The sequence below is a fragment of the Balaenoptera borealis genome (genome assembly GCF_965194805.1).
Source record: "Balaenoptera borealis genome assembly, chromosome: 4".
Lineage (NCBI taxonomy): Eukaryota > Metazoa > Chordata > Mammalia > Artiodactyla > Balaenopteridae > Balaenoptera > Balaenoptera borealis.
In genome coordinates, this window is record NC_138861.1 from 41,791,329 (window position 1) to 41,810,406 (window position 19,078).

General features: G+C 38.8%; 1 protein-coding gene across 5 annotated transcripts in view; it reads left to right on the plus strand.

Moving 5' to 3' along the window:
- FHIP1A (FHF complex subunit HOOK interacting protein 1A) overlaps positions 1-19,078 on the plus strand; it is a 266,738-nt gene that overhangs the window by 48,719 nt on the left and 198,941 nt on the right. The window contains exon 2 of one of the 5 annotated variants that reach the window (XM_082388962.1): positions 16,566-16,848. The exons of the other annotated variants lie outside the window; for them this stretch is intronic. The gene's annotated coding sequence lies outside the window, so the exon portion shown is untranslated. The remainder of the gene's footprint in view (positions 1-16,565; positions 16,849-19,078) is intronic. 5 annotated transcript variants of the gene reach the window in all.

Genomic DNA, 19,078 nt, shown 5'->3' on the forward strand with positions numbered 1-19,078 from the left:
ATATCACTAGGTTTACCATCATGTGAAAGCGTTGGACACCCCCGCTAGGCTCATACTCTGGTAACTTCTAAATACACTTGTGGGCCCATGAGCCACAACTACTGAGCCTGCGCGTCTGGAGCCTGTGCTCCGCAACAAGAGAGGCCGCGATAGTGAGAGGCCCGCGCACCACGATGAAGAGTGGCCCCCACTTGCCACAACTAGAGAAAGCCCTCGCACAGAAACAAAGACCCAACACGGCCAAAAATAAAAAATATATATATATTAAAAAATATATATATAAATACACTTGGATGATGCCTAGAGAAATCTCAGAAGTTCATTGTTGATAAAGGACTGATCATCATTTCCTTTCCAGAGGGAATGGATCATGTTAAAACTGTGGATTTCTTTTTGGCTGTTCCTCATTTTAGCAATTTTAAAACATAATTTTATGGATATAATCTCCCCACTTCACAGTCAAATAAAAGCTGGCCCCGGCCCCTCTTCTGTTCTCCTCCACGAGGATCATAGAAAATCCTACCCGATCATATTTTTCAGCATGTTGGGTCAGGAGAGGGTAAGTCATTGGCGGCTGGTAGCATCACCTCATTTTTTTCATTAGATTGTTCTTTGGGTTTCAAAGACTAGTGCCCTTGTAACTTACATTATTCAGCCTTAAAATTACACATAAAAGTTTGCTGTGGAAGAGTAGCAAATGTAAGATAAATTGAGAGGGTTAAGGGAAAAATGGTGCTAAGAGCTTCTCATAAATGAATTCTCATCATAAAAGCACACCAATTTCTCCAAGTGACAAATTAACTTGAGACTGTGCTTTGCATTTTTAAGTAATGTGTGGTAGGGTAATTCCATTTATGTTCAAGCCAGAGGTCAGTGCCTCACTTATTCCACTTGTGCTTTTTGTCTAATAGGGTAGAAAAGAGAGCTATGTGGGTATTTAATTTACTTTGATTTTGCAAATGCATTGTGTCATGATTCAGGCAGTACCGAGATTCTAGGAGTTAAGGCAGGCTGGCTTATAAAAGGTGTCTGTGCTGAGGGCTTGGGGCCAGTACATTTTCCGAAAGGAATATTTGTGCTTAGAACACTTCTTATAAAGATTGTTGTTCTGATTTGAATTATGTTTTCACTTCAGTGGGGTCACTGAAAAGGACATCAAGAAGTCAGTCATTTATTTCACTTCCCGGGCATTGGGTGGGTAGACAAGGCATTCGAGAGTGGTGGTGGTTCTTTCTGTCAACAAGTCAGAGGTTGGATTATGAAAATTAACTTTGAGCAAGTGACTCTGTGTTTCTATCAAGAATATGCATATTGGGACTTCCCTGGTGGTGCAGTGGTTAAGAATCTGCCTGCCAATGCAGGGGACATGGGTTTGAGCCCTGGTCCAGGAAGATCCCACATGCTGAGGAGCAACTAAGCCTGTGTGCCACAACTACTGAGCCCGCGTGCCACAACTACTGAAGCCCGTGCTCCTAGAGCCTATGCTCCGCAGTAAGAGAAGCCACCGCAATGAGAAGCCCGCGCACCACAACGAAGAATAACCCCTACTTGCCGCAACTAGAGAAAGCCGGCGCACAGCAATGGAGACCTAACACAGCCAAAACTAAATTTAAAACAAAACAAAACAAAACAAACAAAAAAAGAATCTGTATATTAATGTCATTTAGACTCTTTGGGGGGAAATATTAAATATCTGTATTAATTTTAGCATTTGTACATCTGTGATTTCTTGAACAGTAATGGGAATAAAGAGAAAAGGGTTCCTCCCCTGCCTTCTTACAATCTATTTAGTGACACCTGATGGATCACGTGAAAGCTCTTAATTCTTCAAGCCATTGGTATCTGAATTAGGAGTTTATTTTATTTTATTTTACAAGAGTCCTTGTATGTTATTTATTTTCTTTTTTGCGTTATTGAAGGATAGTTGACGTATTATATTAGTTTCAGGTGTACAACATACTGATTCAGTATTTTTATAAATTACACACCATACAAAAAGGCTTAATTTCTAACCCAAATAAGAAAAAAGGCACTCCTAATTTATCCCTCCCCTGCCTTTCCCCTTTGGTAACCATAAGTTTGTTTTCTATGTCTGTGAGTCTATTTCTATTTTGTAAATAAGTTCATTCATATCATTTTTTAGATTCCACATAAAAGTGATACCATATGATATTTGTCTTTCTCTGTCTGACTTACTGCACTTAGTATGATAATCTCTAGGTACATCCATGTTGCTGCAAATGGCATTATTTCATTCTTTTTTATGGCTGACTAATATTCCATTGTATATGTATACTACATCTTCTTTATCCATTTATCTGTCCATGGACATTTAGGTTGTTTCCATGTCTTGGCTATTGTAAATAGTGCCGCTATGAACATTGGGGTGCATGTATCTTTTTGAATTAGAGTTTTCTCCTGATATATGCCCAGGAATGGTATTGCTGGTTCTTATGGTAGCTCTGTTTTTGTTTTTTAAGGAACCTCTATACTGTTCTCCATAGTGGTTGCACCAATTTACATTCCCACCAACAGTGTAGGAGGGTTCCCTTTTCTCCACACTCTCTCCAACATTTATTATTTGTAGAGTTCTTTTTTTTTTTTTTTTTAATTTTTATTTATTTATTTATTTATTTATGGCTGCGTTGGGTCCTTTGTTTCTGTGCGAGGGCTTTCTCCAGTTGCGGTGAGCGGGGGCCACTCTTCATCGCGGTGCGCGGGCCTCTCACTGTCGCGGCCTCTCCCGTTGTGGAGCACAGGCTCCAGACGCGCAGGCTCAGTAGTTGTGGCTCACGGGCCCAGCTGCTCCGCGGCATGTGGGATCATCCCAGACCAGGGCTCGAACCCGTGTCCCCTGCATCGGCAGGCAGATTCTCAACCACTGCGCCACCAGGGAAGCCCTGTAGAGTTCTTGACAGGCATTCCGACCTATGTGAGGTGATACCTCATTGTGGTTTTGATTTGCATTTCTCTAATAATTAGTGATGTTGAGCATCTTTTCACATGCCTGTTGGCCATCTGCATGTCTTCTTTGGAGAAATGTCTATTTAAGTCTTCTGCCCATTTTTTGATTGGGTTGTATTTTTGTTGTTGTCATCAAGTTGTATGAGCTATATTTTGGAAATTAAGCCCTTGTCCATGACATCGTTTGCAAATATTTTCTGCCATTCTGAGGGTTGTCTTTTCGTCTTGTTTATGGTTTCCTTTGCTGTGCAAAAGCTTTGAAGTTTAATTAGGTCCCATTTGTTTATTTTTGGTTTTGTTTCCATTACTCTAGGAGATGGATCCACAAAAATATTGCTGTGATTTATGTCAAAGAGTGTTCTGCCTATGTTTTCCTCTAGCAGTTTTATAGTATCCGGTCTTACATTTAGGTCTTTAATCCTTTTTTTTTTTTTAGATTTTTTTTGATGTGGACCATTTTAAAAGTCTTTATTGAATGTGTTACAGTATTGCTTCTGTTTTATGTTTTGGTTTTCTCAGCCACAGGGCAGGTGGGATCTTAGCTCCCCAACCAGGGATCAAACCCACACCCTCTTCATTGGAAGGTGAAGTCTTAACCACTGGACCACCAGGGAAGTTCCTTTAGTCCATTTTGAGTTTAGTTTTGTATATGGTGTTAGAGAATGTTCTAATTTCATTCTTTTACGTGTGCCTGTCGAGTTTTCCCAGCACCACTTATTGAAGAGACTTTTTTTCTCAATTGTATATTCTTACCTCCTTTGTCATAGATTAATCAACCATAAGTGGTTGGGTTTATTTCTGGGCTTTCTATCCTGTTCCATTGAACTATGTGGTTTTTTTTGGTACCAGTACCATACTGTTTTGATAACCGTAGATTTGTAGTATAGTCTTAAACCAGGGAGTGTGGTTCTTCCAGCTCTGTTCTTCTTTCTCAAGATTGTTTTGTCTATTTGGAGTCTTTGTGTTGCCATACAAATTAAAAAAAATTTTGTTCCTGTCTGTGAAAAATGCCACTGGTAATTTGATAGGGATTGCATTGAATCTGTAGATTGCCTTGGGTAGTATAGTCATTTTAACAATATTGATTCTTCCAGTCCAAGAATACAGTGTATCTTTCCATCTGTTTGTGTGGCCTTCAATTTCTTTCATCAGTGTCTTATAGTTTTCAGAGTATGTACAGGTCTTTTACCTCCTTAGGTAGGCTTATTCCTAGGTATTTTATTCTTTACGATGTGATGGTAAATGAGATTGTTTCCTTAACTTCTCTTTCTGATATTTAATCGTTAGTTTATAGAAATGCAACAGATTTCTGTGTGTTAATTTTGTAGCCTGCAACTTTACCAAATTCATTGATGAACTCTAGTAGTTTTCTGGTAGCGTCTTTAGGATTTTCTGTGTATAGTATCATGTCATTTGCAAACAGTGACAGTTTAACTTCTTCTTTTCCAATTTGGATTCCTTTTATTTCTTTTTCTTCTCTGATTGCTGTAGCTAGGAATTCCAAAACTATGTTGAATAATAGTGGTGAGAGTGGACATCCTTGTCTTGTTCCTGATCTTAGAGGATCAGGATGCTCTTAGCTTTTCACCATTGAGTATGATGCTAGCTGTAGGTTTTTGTATATGGCCTTTATTATATTGAGGTAGCTTCCCTCTCTGCCCATTTTCTGGAGAGTTTTTATCATAAGTGGGTGTTGAATTTTGTCAAAAGCTTTTTCTGCATCTATTGGGATGATCATATAGTTTTTATTCTTCAATTTGTTGATGTGGTGTATCACACTGATTGATTTGTGGATATTGAAAAATCCTTGCATCCCTGGGATAAATCCCACTCGATCATGGTGTATGATCCTTTTAATGTACTGTTGGATTCAAATTGCTAGTATTTTGTTGAGGATTTTTGTGTCTCTGTTCATCAGTGATATTGGCCTGTAATTTTCTTTTTTAGTGGTTATCTTTGTCTGGTTTTGGTATCAGGGTGATGGTGGCCTCATAGAATGAGTTTGGGAGTTTTCCTTCCTCTGCAATTGTTTGGAACAGTTTCAGAAGGATAGGTATTAGCTCTTCTCTAAATGTTTGATAGAATTTGCCTGTGAAGCCATCAGGTCCTGGACTTTTGTTTGTTGGGAGTTTTAAAATTAGTTTCAATTTCAGTGTTTGTGATTGGTCTGTTTATATTTTCTAATTCTTCCTGGTTCAGTCTTGGGAGACTACCTTTCTAAGAATTTGTCCATTTCTTCCAGGTTGTCCATTTTATTGGCATACAGTTGCATATAGTAGTCTCTTATGATCCTTTGTATTTCTGTGGTGTCAACTGTAACTTTTCCTTTTTCATTTCTAATTTTATTGATTTGAGTCTTCTCCCTTTTTTTCTTGATGAGTCTGGCTAAAGGTTTATCAATTTTGTTTATCTTCTCAAAGAACCAGCTTTTAGTTTCATTGATCTTTTCTATTGTTTTTTTTAGTCTCTATTTCATTTCTTTCTGCTCTGATCTTTATGCTTTCTTTCCTTCTACTAACTTTGGGTTTTGTTGTCTTCTTTCTCTAGTTGCTTTAGGTGTAAAGTTAGGTTGTTTATTTGAGATTTTTCTTGTTTCCTAGGGTGAGCTTGTATCACTGTAAACTTCCCTCTTAGAACTGCTTTTGCTGGATAGAATTAGGAGTTTTGACTGGGTAATTAATAATAATATCTTTGTCCCCTGCACTGTTCTACTGAAGTTTTCATTTTCTTCTTCGGTCTGTGGCCACATTGCATTTTTGCTCCAGGATTTTAATTTGTGGGGCGAAGACAGTGGGCATGATGTTAGCTAATTGCCTCAAATGCTGGCTGGTGTGTACTTGACCTTTCAAAGTCAAAGCGCAAGGCTAAAGATCACATTTTTACTTGTTGTTTTTGTTGTTTTCATTTCAGGGGAATCAGTGGGTGCAGGTGCAGAGGAGATTTAGGGAGATGAGGGCCAGGTGCTTGGTCAGGAGCCCTGGAGCCATGTACCAGTCAGTCCACCAACTCATGGTGGTGGTCTTTACATTTCTTGGAAGAAGCACAATAGATTCAAATACCCGAGGCTAAGATGGAGCCTGAGGCAAAGCAGGCCTCCGCATTTCCCCGAAGTTCAAGTTTCTTTTAACTCTGAATATTTCTCGGTATCATTCTTTTAAAAAACACTTTAGCATACTTTTTCCCATAAGGAGAAAAACCCCAGCACTCTGAATCCATGCTTCCTATGAAGGAACCTAGTATTATAGAATCTGTTTGCCTTTACAGAAAGAAGGTAAATAAGTTTCAGCAGCATGCCAATCAGCTGTCCCAGAAACCACACGTAAGTTAATGGGTGTTTTGAGGTTGTGTATTCACCTGTCTGGACAGTTGAGGACTCTGGACATATTTCGGGTTAGGAAATACTTGTGTGATTACACGGCTTATTGTTTATTGTAAAACATATTACCCTTATGTTAGAGTCCAGTGACTCATGATCTGACTTTAAAATACTTTTGCCTTAGTAATTTTAAAAAGCCCTTTTCCTGCCATTTGGCTTTTAACATGTGTTCGGGCCATGGTTTTCTTTTGGTACCTTTTTAATTGAGATGAAATTTACATAACACAAATGCTGTGAATATTTTTTGTCAAGAGAATTTAAGAAAGGTTAATTGACTCAACACTTGGTTCATTTATTTGAATTCAGTGGCTGACAGGCCATGATGATATAAAGCCAGGTCCTTGCCTTGAAGGAGATCACGGTCTCCTAGGGGGATAACAGATATTAATAGAGACATGTACAAGGTGCCCTGTGACTGCAAAGGACGTTGACTGCACTTTCCTTTTTGAGTCCACCACTGAAAATGGTGGACTTTTTCCTCTTGCTCTATGTTTTTGTAGCAACATGTCTTACTTCCTTGTCTTAGTGTTTTCTGTTAGAGATTTCATATGAAAGTTAGGATTTTGTCAGCTACTTCATGCTCCTCAATATTTCTTGCTTCTAAGATTCAAAGACGGAAATGTAAGTGGTGATGCCTGATGTTAGTCTATTTGTTAGAATTATAAATCATGCACTTGATATAAAAAGGTATTTTCGAATGTTGGATTTTAAACTGGGATTCTTGCCTGCATCTCTGTGGCAAGACTGTTGGCCAATAAATTCCAGGTCTGTTTGCTTACTTAAGCCTCAACTATATGGCATATGTTTTCATTTTTATTGTATGTTTCACCCCCATGTCTTAAAAAAAAAAACCCAAGCCAAAAAAAATGTACTTCCTGTATTCTTCACTTTGAAGTATCCTGAAACTTCGTATCTCTTCTTCTTTTTTTTTTGTTTCTTAAATCTCTTGCATGTTTGCAAATGATAATAGCAATGCCTTTTCCTTTTATACTGGTAAATGAAGGATTAAATGGACAATATTTACAGAGATCGCTAGGATTCTTAGAGAAAGGACTAAATAAAATGAAACAGTAGTATGTAAGATGAATAAATTATTTTCTTATGTTAAGCTGAGTTTTATTAAGGTGAATTTTTCTCAATACTAATCTTTTTTTTAAATTTAAAGACTTTAGTCTCCTTTTTATTTTTAAAATTTTATTTATTTTTATTATATATATATATTTATACATCTTTATTAGAGTATAATTGCTTCACAATGCTGTGTTAGTTTCTGTGATTCACAACAAAGTGAATCAGCCATATGCATACACATATCCCCATATCCCCTCCCTCTTGGTCTCCCTCACCCTATCCCTATCCCACCACTCTAGGTGGTCACAAAGCACCGAGCTGATCTCCCTGAGCTATGCGGCTGCTTCCCACTAGCTATCTATTTCACATTTGGTAGTCTATATATGTCGATGCTTCTCTTACTTCACCCCAGCTTCCTCCTTCCCCCCCACCCCACCCCGTGTCCTCAAGTCCATTCTCTACGTTTGCATATTTATTCCTGCCCTCCCTCTAGGTTCATCAGTACCATTTTTTTTTTAGATTCCATATATATGCATTAGCATATGGCATTAGTCTCCTTTTTAAATAGTTATGCTGTTTAGACTTGCTCACTTCCCTATTTTAAGGCATTTCTGAACTGGTACAGTTGTCATTTTCTTCTTAATGTTATAACGTATGGTATCTCTGAAATGTTACTTTAAAAAAAATCCTTCTTTAAAGTCTCTTGCTTGGCCCATGAAATTTAAGAATTGACTTAAGTTGACTTCACTTTAATAATGTTATTTTATTAAAATCTTGCAACATATTGGTCAAGTGCTACAATATAATTTTTAAAAAAAATTTTTATTTATTTTTTATTTTTTCACACACACACTGTATTTTATTTCTACAAGAGATAAATAAGCTGACACCAAGCATTGTAAATGGATGACCACAACAAAAGCAACAATGATTGCAATTACCAAACACGAAACACACTCATACTATGTCATAATATTGACATTCAGTCCAGTAATCCTCCACTGTAACAGCTCCTTTACTTTGCAGTGAAAATTGATTTGTATATTTTTTGCCTCTGAGTCCTTGTGGAATTCTTTTTTCTTTTTTATTCAAGCAGAAAGTCACAAAAATTATACTCATCCTCATCAGTTCACTCAGTCCCATGTAATTAATTATTTTTTTCATCTTGATCTTTTGTTAGCACTTTTATGAATTCATCAGTTTTCCATTAGAGTTCTGAAAATGCTTATTCATTCAGTTCAGCAGTATAGTCAGTTATCAGAAACCTGCACTTGTCAGAGTCTTCTCCATGAATTTCTTGAAGATGAAACCCTTTTATAGGAACTTTTTTGCAAAAGCATCAGAGTACACCCAGAACTGTCTGTAAATAACAAAAGACTTAAAAATGACCACGGTTAAAGATTTGATGAAAGTTCATAATAATGCAATTGACAAGGAAATTTTGTTATTTCTGAGATACACATTTTAAAGTAATAACTAGAATTATGACTTATAACGTTATACCAGAACATATAAGATTTTTAGAAATTTCATGTAATGTCTGAAACATTTATATTAACATATTTCCATACAAATAACCCAAAGAAAGTTTAGTATTAGTTGTTTTTTTTGTTTGTTTGCTTTTTAAAACTGCAGGTTCTTATTAGTCATCAGTTTTATACACATCAGTGTATACATGTCAATCCCAATTGCCCAATTCAGCACACCACCTTGGTTTTCCCCACTTGGTGACCATACGTTTGTTCTCTGCATCTGTGACTCAACTTCTGCCCTGCAAAATGGTTCATCTGTAGCATTTTTCTAGGTTCCACATACATGCGTTAATATACAATATTTGCTTTTCTCGTTCTGACTTACTTCAGTCTGTAAGACAGTCTCTAGATCCATCCACGTCACAACAAATGACTCAATTTCGTTCCTTTTTATGGCTGAGTAATATTCCATTGTATATATGTACCACATCTTCTTTATCCATTCGTCTGTCGATGGGCATTTAGGTTGCTTTCATGACCTGGCTATTGTAAATAGTGCTGCAATGAACATTGGGGTGCATGTGTCTTTTTGAATTATGGTTTTCTCTGGGTATATGCCCAGTAATGGGATTGCTGGATCATATGGTAATTCTATTTTTAGTTTTTTAAGGAACCTCCATACTGTTCTCCATAGTGGCTGTATCAATTTACATTCCCACCAAGAGTGCAAAAGGGTTCCCTTTTCTCCACACTCTCTTCAGCATTTGTTGTTTGTAGATTTTCTGATGATGCCCATTCTAACTGGTGTGAGGTGATACCTCATTGTAGTTTTGATTTGCATTTCTCTAATAATTAGTGATGTTGAGCAGGTTTTCATGTGCTTCTTGGCCATCTGTATGTCTTCTTTGGAGAAATGTCTATTTAGGTCTTCTGCCCATTTTTGGATTGGGTTGTTTGTTTCTTTACTATTGAGCTGCATGAGCTGTTTGTATATTTTGGAGATTAATCCTTTGTCCGTTAATTCGTTTGCAAATATTTTCTCCCATTCTGAGGGTTGTCTTTTCGTCTTGTTTATGGTTTCCTTTGCTGTGCAAAAGCTTTGAAGTTTCATTAGGTCCCGTTTGTTTATTTTTCTTTTTATTTCCATTACTCTAGGAGGTGGATCAAAAAAGATCTTGCTGTGATTTATGTCAAACAGTGTTCTTCCTATGTTTTCCTCTAAGAGTTTTATAGTGTCCGGTCTTACATTTAGGTCTCAAATCCATTTTGAGTTTATTTTTGTGTATGGTGTTAGGGAGTGTTCTAATTTCATTCTTTTACATGTAGCTGTCCAGTTTCCCAGCACCACTTATTGAAGAGATTGTCTTTTCTCCGTTGTATATCCTTGCCTCCTTTGTCATAGATTAGTTGACCATAGGTGCGTGGGTTTAACTCTGGGCTTTCTATCTTGTTCCATTGATCTATATTTCTGTTTTTGTGCCAGTACCATATTGTCCTGATTACCGTAGCTTTGTAGTATAGTCTGAAGTCAGGGAGTCTGATTCCTCCAACTCCGTTTTTTTCTCTCAAGATTGCTTTGGCTATTCGGGGTCTTTTATGTCTCCATACAAACTTTAAGATGATTTGTTCTAGTTCTGTAAAAAATGCCACAGGTAATTTGATAGGGATTGCATTGAATCTGTAGATTGCTTTGGGTAGTATAGTCATTTTCACAATATTGATTCCTCCAATCCAAGAACATGGTATATCTCTCCACCTATTTGTATCATCTTTAATTTCTTTCATCAGTGTCTTATAGTTTTCTGCATACAGGTCTTTTGTCTCCCTAGGTAGGTTTATTCCTAGGTATTTTATTCTTTTTGTTGCAGTGGTAAATGGGAGTGTTTCCATAATTTCTCTTTCAGAGTTTTCATCATTAGTGTATAGGAATGCAAGAGATTTCTGTGCATTAGTTTTGTATCCTGCAACTTTACCAAATTCATTGATTAACTCTAGTAGTTTTCTGGTGGCATTTTTAGGATTCTCTATGTATAGTATCATGTCATCTGCAAACAGTGACAGTTTTACTTCTTCTTTTCCAATTTGTATTCCTTTTATTTCTTTTTCTTCTCTGATTGCCGTGGCTAGGACTTCCAAAACTATGTTGAATAATAGTGGTGAGAGTGGACATCCTTGTCTTAGAGGAAATGCTTTCAGTTTTTCACCATTGAGAATGATGTTTGCTGTGGGTTTGTCGTATATGGCCTTTATTATGTTGAGGTAGGTTCCGTCTATGCCCGCTTTCTGGAGAGTTTTTATCATAAACGGGTGTTGAATTTTGTCAAAAGCTTTTCCTGCCTCTATTGAGATGATTGTATGGTTTTTATTCTTCAGTTTGTTAATATGGTATATTATGTTGATTAATTTGCGTATATTGAAGAATCCTTGCATCCCTTGGATGAATCCCACTTGATCATGGTGTATGATCCTTTCAATGTGTTGTTGGATTCTGTTTGCTAGTATTTTGTTGAGGATTTTTGCATCTATATTCATCAGTGATACTGGTCTGTAATTTTCTTTCTTTGTAGTATCTTTGTCTGGTTTTGGTATCAGGGTGATGGTGGCCTCACAGAATGAGTTTGGGAGTGTTCCTTCCTCTGCAATTTTTTGGAAGAGTTTGAGAAGGATGGGTGTTAGCTCTTCTCTAAATGTTTGATAGAATTCACCTGTGAAGCCATCTGGTCCTGGAGTTTTGTTTGTTGGAAGATTTTTAATCCAGTTTCAATTTCATTACCTGTGATTGGTCTGTTCATATTTTCTGTTTCTTGCTGGTTCCATCTTGGAAGGTTATACCTTTCTAAGAATTTGTCCATTTCTTCCAGGTTGTCCATTTTATAAGCATAGAGTTGCTTGTAGTAGTCTCTTAGGATGCTTTGTATTTCTGTGGTGTCTGTTGTAACTTCTCCTTTTTCATTTCTAATTTTATTGATTTGAGTCCTCTCCCTCTTTTTCTTGATGAGTCTGGCTAATGGTTTATCAATTTTGTTTAACTTCTCAAAGAACCAGCTTTTAGTTCTATTGATCTTTGCTATTGTTTTCTTTGTTTATATTTCTTTTATTTCTGCTCTGAACTTTATGATTTCTTTCCTTCTGCTAACTTTGGGTTTTGTTTGTTCTTCTTTCTCTAGTTCCTTTAAGTGTAAGGTTAGACAGTTTACTTGAGATTTTTCTTGTTTCTTGAGGTAGGCTTGTATAGCTATTAACTTCCCTCTTAGAACTGCTTTTGCTGCATCCCATAGGTTTCGGATTGTCGTGTTTTCATTGTCATTTGTCTCTAGGTATTTTTTGAGTTCCTCTTTGAGTTCTTCAGTGATCTCTTGGTTATTTAGTAGCGTATTGTTTAGCCTCCATGTGCTTGTGTTTTTTACGTTTTTTTCCCTGTAATTCATTTCTAATCTCATAGTGTTGTGGCCAGAAAAGATGCTTGATATGCTTTCAATTTTCTTAAATTTACTGAGGCTTGATTTGTGACCCAAGATGTGATCTATCCTGGAGAATGTTCCATGCACACTGCAGAAGAAAGTGTAATCTGCTGTTTTTGGATGGAATTTCCTATAAATATCAATTAAATCTCTCTGATCTATTGTGTCATTTAAAGCTTCTTTTTCCTTATTTATATTAATTTTGGATGATCTGTCCATTGGTGTAAGTGAGGTGTAAAAGTCCCCCACTATTATTGTGTTACTGTCGATTTCCTCTTTTATAGCTGCTAGCAGTTGCCTTATGTATTGGGTTGCTCCTATGTTGGGTGCATATATATTTATAATTGTTATATCTTCTTGGATTGATCCCTTGATCATTATGTAGTGTCCTTCCTTGTCTCTTGTAGCATTCTTTATTTTAAAGTCTATTTTATCTGATATGAGTATTGCTACTCCAGCTTTCTTTTGATTTCCATTTGCATGGAATATCTTTTTCCATCCCCTCACTCTCAGTCTGTATGTGTCCCTAGGTCTGAAGTGGGTCTCTTGTAGACAGCATATATATGGCTTTTTTTTTTTTGATTTATTTATTTTATTTATCTTTGGCCGTGTTGGGTCTTTGTTTCTGTGCGAGGGCTTTCTCTAGTTGTGGCAAGCAGCGGCCACTCTTCATCGCGGTGTGCGGGCCTCTCACTGTTGCAGCCTCTCTTTTTGCGGAGCACAGGCTCCAGACGCGCAGGCTCAGTAATTGTGGCTTACGGGCCCAGTTGCTCCGTGGCATGTGGGATCTTCCCGGACCAGGGCTCGAACCCATTTCCCCTGCATTGGCAGGCAGACTCTCAACCACTGCTCCACCAGGGAAACCCTGGGTCTTGTTTTTGTATCCATTCAGCAAGCCTTTGTCTTTTAGTTGGAGCATTTAATCCATTCACGTTTAAGGTAATTATCGATATGTATGTTCCTATGACCATTTTCTTAATTGTTTTGGGTTTGTTTTTCTAGGTCTGTTTCTTCTCTTGTGTTTCCCACTTAGAGAAGTTCCTTTAGCATTTGTTGTAGAGCTGGTCTGGTGGTGCTGAATTCTCTTAGCTTTTGCTTGTCTGTAAAGCTTTGGGTAGAGTAATCTTGTTTGTAGTTCTTCCCTTTCATCACTTTAAGTATATCAGGCCACTCCCTTCTGGCTTGTAGAATTTCTGCTGAGAAATCAGCTGTTAACCTTATGGGAGTTCCCCTGTATGTTATTTGTTGTTTTTCTCTTGCTGATTTCAATAATTTTTCTTTGTCTTTAATTTTTGCCAATTTGATTCCTATGTGTCTTGGCGTGTTTCTCCTTGGGTTTATCCTGTATGGGACTCTCTGTGCTTCCTGGACTTGGGTGGCTATTTCCTTTCCCATGTTAGGGAAGTTTTCAGCTGTAATCTCTTCAAAGATTTTCTCGGGTCCTTTCTCTCTCTCTTCTCCTTCTGGGACCCCTATAATGCAAATGTTGTTGCGTTTAATGTTGTCCCAGAGGTCTCTTAGGCTGTCTTCATTTCTTTTCATTCTTTTTCTTTATTCTGTTCTGCAGCAGTGAATTCCACCATTTTGTCTTCCAGGTCACTTATCCGTTCTTTTGCCTCAGTTATTCTGCTGTTGATTCCTTCTAGTGTAGTTTTCATTTCAGTTATTGTATTATTCATCTCTGTTTGTTTGTTTTTTAATTCTTCTAGGTCTTTGTTAAACATTTCTTGCATCTTCTCGATCTTTACCTCCATTCTTTTTCCGAGGTCCTGGATCATCTTCACTGTTATTATTCTGAATTCTTTTTCTGGAACGTTGCCTATCTCCTCTTCATTTAGTTGTTTTTCTGGGGTTTTATCTTGTTCCTTCATCTGGTATATCGCCCTCTGCCTTTTCATCTTTTCTATCTTTCTGTGAATGTGGTTTTTGTTCCACAGGCTGCAGGATTGTAGTTCTTCTTGTTTCTGCTGTCTGCTGTCTCGTGGATGAGGCTGTCTAAGAGGCTTAATGGGAGGGACTGGTGGTTGGTAGAGCTGACTGTTGCTCTGGTGGGCAGAGCTCAGTGAAACTTTAATCCACATGACTGTTGATGGGTGGGGCTGGGTTCCCTCCCTGTTGGTTGTTTGGCCTGAGGCCAGCCAACACTGGAGCCTCCCTGGCCTCTTTGGTGGGGCTAATGACAGACTCTGGGAGGGCTCACGCCAAGGAGTACTTCCCAGAACTTCTGCTGCCAGTGTCCTTGTCCCCACGGTGAAACAGAGCCACCCCCCGCCTCTGCAGGAGACCCTCCAACACTAGCTGGTAGGTCTGGTTCAGTCTCCCCCGGGGTCACTGCTCCTTCCCCTGGGTCCCGATGCACACACTACTTTGTTTGTGCCCTCCAAGAGTGGAGTCTCTGTTTCCCCCAGTCCTGTCGAAGTCCTGCAATCACTTCCCACTAGGCTTCAAAGTCTGATTCTCTAGGAATTCCTCCTCCCGTTGCCGGACCCTCAGGTTGGGAAGCCTGACATTGGGCTCAGAACCTCCACTCCAGTGGGTGGACTTCTGTGGTATAAGTGTTCGCCAGTCTGTGAGTCACCCACCTACCAGTTATGGGTTTTGATTTTACTGTGATTGCGCCCCTCCTACTGTCTCATTGTGGCTTCTCCTTTGTCTTCGGATGTGGGGTATCTTTTTTGGTGAGTTCCAGTGTCTTCCTGTCGATGATTGTCCAGCAGCTAGTTGTGATTCTGGTGTTCTCTCAAGAGGGAGTGAGAGCACGCCCTTCTACTCCGCCATCTTGTTTTCGACCTACAATATAATTTTTATTGCTAAATTTTAAACCTTCACCGCAGTTTTATTTTACCTTTCTCTGTGTGAATTGCTTAGGGCTCACTTAGCTGGTTACACTTTACAGTTTTACAGAAAGGTCCTTTTCCTCCCTTCTCTATCTTGACAGCTGAGAAAGTCAAGGGAACAGTCAACAGATGGGTTAAAAGAGTGGGAATTTGTTCCGTGCACTGGAATTTGCTTCCTGCCTGGTGTGAGAGCTTGTATTTGTGGCATAGAAAGTCACATTGTGTAAAAACGTGAAGGACAGGTGTTTACTCTGGCCTTGACCAAGGTGAGAGTTTGAGACGGGAGGGCTGGGCTCTGTATAGGAGGGGACTGGGAACTTGACCGGTCTGTCAGTTTTGTTACCTGTCATTTGAAATTGGAGACTAAGTAAAGGAGATATAATTTCACAACTCATAATACAGCTTTAAAATCTGTTTTCTTTTGGTTGATGTATTTTAAGCAGTTGAATACATTTTCCATAAATTTTACTGCCTTCCATTCACCTTTGAATACAAGCCAGTGGAGAAATATTTAGAAGGTATGAGCAACAATAAAACGAACTGTTAGAAAAGTCCTTTTGTGGTATTTCTCAAGTGTGTGCTGGTAGAAAAATTACTGTAATTTGATAGTGAAATGTTGGAAAGTGATTTTATTTACTATTTAGGAATAACATAAATGAGCCTTGCTTTTTCAGTTCACAGGTTCAGAACATTTAGTTATGCCTCACTAGCTCAGGTCTTTGCTCATTACACTTTATACTGATGGAATTAAATGTGCCACATTGCAAAGTTGGATCAGCCCCACAGTTTTAAAATACAGTGTTTGACTGAATTTTGAAAAAAAGTTAAAGGTACTGTTTAGTGTTGGAAATGGTTTGTGAAATTTTGTTTCTAGCCTAAAGTTGGTTCAAGAAAGTATCCCAATGATAGAAGAGGGAAAGACTGAAGAATATGTAATTGTAAATGGCCCTTTTGAAACCAGAGAAGAGTCTTAGGAGTTGAAGAAGCAGATAATTTTTCAAAGCCAGGTCCCTGGTGGCCGTACTGGCCATAATATGGCTAGTCTCTGGGGGAGTTTGCTTCTAGTACTCGTGTCTGCCAGAACTGGTAGTAAATACATGTTTAATGGCCATTTGGCCTTGAAGCATCCAGTTTTATCTTCTGGATACCCAAGGACACATGTGGATGAAGGTCAGAGCTTCATGATGCTTGCCGTAGGCTCATGGGTGTTGAGAGAGGAGAGCTGCCTTATTATAATGCCTGTATTTTCCAGGGAATTCTTTGGAGGCCATCTTCTTTTTTTTAAAAAAATTTAATGATGTATTTTATTTAACCCAATCTATCCAAAATGTTCAATATGAACATATTATTAATGAGATCTTTTACATTCTCTTTTTGTACTCAGTCTTCAACCTCTGGTGAGGATTTTATATTTACAGAACCTCTCCATTTGGATGCCAAATTTTTGCCAGAAATGCTTGATCTCTGTTGAGGTTGCATAAAATGTACAATTGAAAAAGTAGAGAGAATGGTTCAAGATGGTGGAGTAGAAGGATGTGCTCTCCCTCCCTCTTGCGAGAGCACCGGGGTCACGGCTAACTGCTGAACAGTCATCGACAGGAGGACACTGGAACTCACCAAAAAGGACACCCCACATCCAAAGACAAAGGAGAAGCCACAGTGAGACGGTAGGAAGGGTGCAATCACAATAAAATCAAATCCCATAACTGGTGGGTGGGTGACTCACAAACTGGAGAACACTTATACCACAGAAGTCCACCCACTGGAGTGAAGGTTCTGAGCCCCACGTCAGGCTTCCCAACCTGGACGTCTGGCAATGGGAGGAGGAATTCCTAGAGAATCAGACTTTGAAGGCTAGTGGGATTTGATTGCAGGACTTTGATAGGATTGGGGGAAACAGAGGACTCTTCTCTTGGAGAGCAGGCACAAAGTAGTGTGTGCATCGGGACCCAGGGGAAGGAGCAGTGACCTGCTAGTGTTGGAGGGTCTCCTGCGGAGGTGGGGGGTGGCTGTGTCTCACCATGAGGAAGAGGACACTGGCATTGGAAGTTCTGGGAAGTACTCCTTGCCAGGAGCCCTCTGAGAGTGCACCAGTTAGACCCACCAAAGAGCCCATGTAGGCTCCAGTGTTGGCTGGCCTCAGGCCAAACAACCAACAGGGAGGGAACCCAGCCCTACCCATCAGCAGGCAAGCAGATTAAAGTTTTACTGAGCTCTGCCCACCAGAGCAACAGCCAGCTCTATCCACCAGCAGTCCCTCCCATCAGGAAACTTGCTCAAGCCTCTTAGACAGCCTCATCCACCAGAGGGCAGACAGCAGAAACGAGAAGAACTAAAATCCTGCAGTCTGTGGAACAAAAACCACATTCACAGAAAGATAGACAAGATGAAGAGGCAGAGGGCTATGTCCCAGATGAAGGAACAAGATAAAACCTCAGAAAAACAACTAAATGAAGTGGAGCTAGGCAACCTTCCAGAAAAAGAATTCAGAATAATGACAGTGAAGATGATCCAGGACCTCAGAATAAGAATGGAGGCAAAGATCAAGAAGATGCAAGAAATGTTTAACAAAGACCTAGAAGAATTAAAGAACAAACAAACAGAGATGAACAATACAATAACTGAAATGAAAACTACACTAGAAGGAATCAATAGCAGAATAACTGAGGCAGAAGAACGGATAAGTGACCTGGAAGACAGAATGGTGGAATTCACTGCTGCGGAACAGACTAAAGAAAAAAGAATTGAAGGAAATGAAGACAGCCTCAGAGACCTCTGGGACAACATTAAACATAACATTCACATTATAGGGGTCCCAGAAGGAGAAGAGAGAGAGAAAGGACCCGAGAAAATATTTGAAGACATTATAGTCGAAAACTTCCCTAACATGGGAAAGGAAATAGCCACCCAAGTCCAGGAAGTGCAGAGAGTCCCATGCAGGATAAACGCAAGGAGAAACACACTGAGACACATAGTAATTAAATTGGCAAAAATTAAAGACAAGGAAAAATTATTGAAAGCAGCAAGGGAAAAACGACAGACAGCGTACAAGGGAACTCACATAAGGTTAACAGCTGATTTCTCAGCAGAAGCTCTACAGGCCAGATGGGAGTGGCATGATATATCGAAAATGATGAAAGGGAAGAACCTGCAACCAAGATTACTTGGCAAGGATCTCATTCAGATTCGATGGAGAAATTAAAAGCTTTACAGACAAGAAAAAGCTAAGAGAATTCAGCACCACCAAACCAACTCTACAACAAATGCTAAAGGAACTTCTCTAAGTGGGAACACAAGAGAAGAAAAGGACCTACAAAAACAAACCCAAAACAATTAAGAAAATGGTCATAGGAACATACATATCGATAATTACCTTAAACGTGAATGGATTAAATGCTCCAACCAAAAGACACAGGCTTGCTGAATGGATACAAAAACGAGACCCATATATATGCTGTCTACAAGAGACCCACTTCAGACCTAGGGACACATACAGACTGAGAGTGAGGGGATGGAAAAAGATATTCCATGCAAATGGAAATCAAAAGAAAGCTGGAGTAGCAATACTCATATCAGATAAAATAGACTTTAAAATAAAGAATGCTACAAGAGACAAGGAAGGACACTACATAATGATCAAGGGATCAATACAAGAAGAAGATATAACAATTATAAATATATATGCACCCAACATAGGAGCAACCCAATACATAAGGCAACTGCTAGCAGCTATAAAAGAGGAAATCGACAGTAACACAATAATAGTGGGGGACTTTTACACCTCACTTACACCAATGGACAGATCATCCAAAATGAAAATAAATAAGGAAAAAGAAGCTTTAATGACACAATAGATCAGAGAGATTTAATTGATATTTATAGGACGTTCCATCCAAA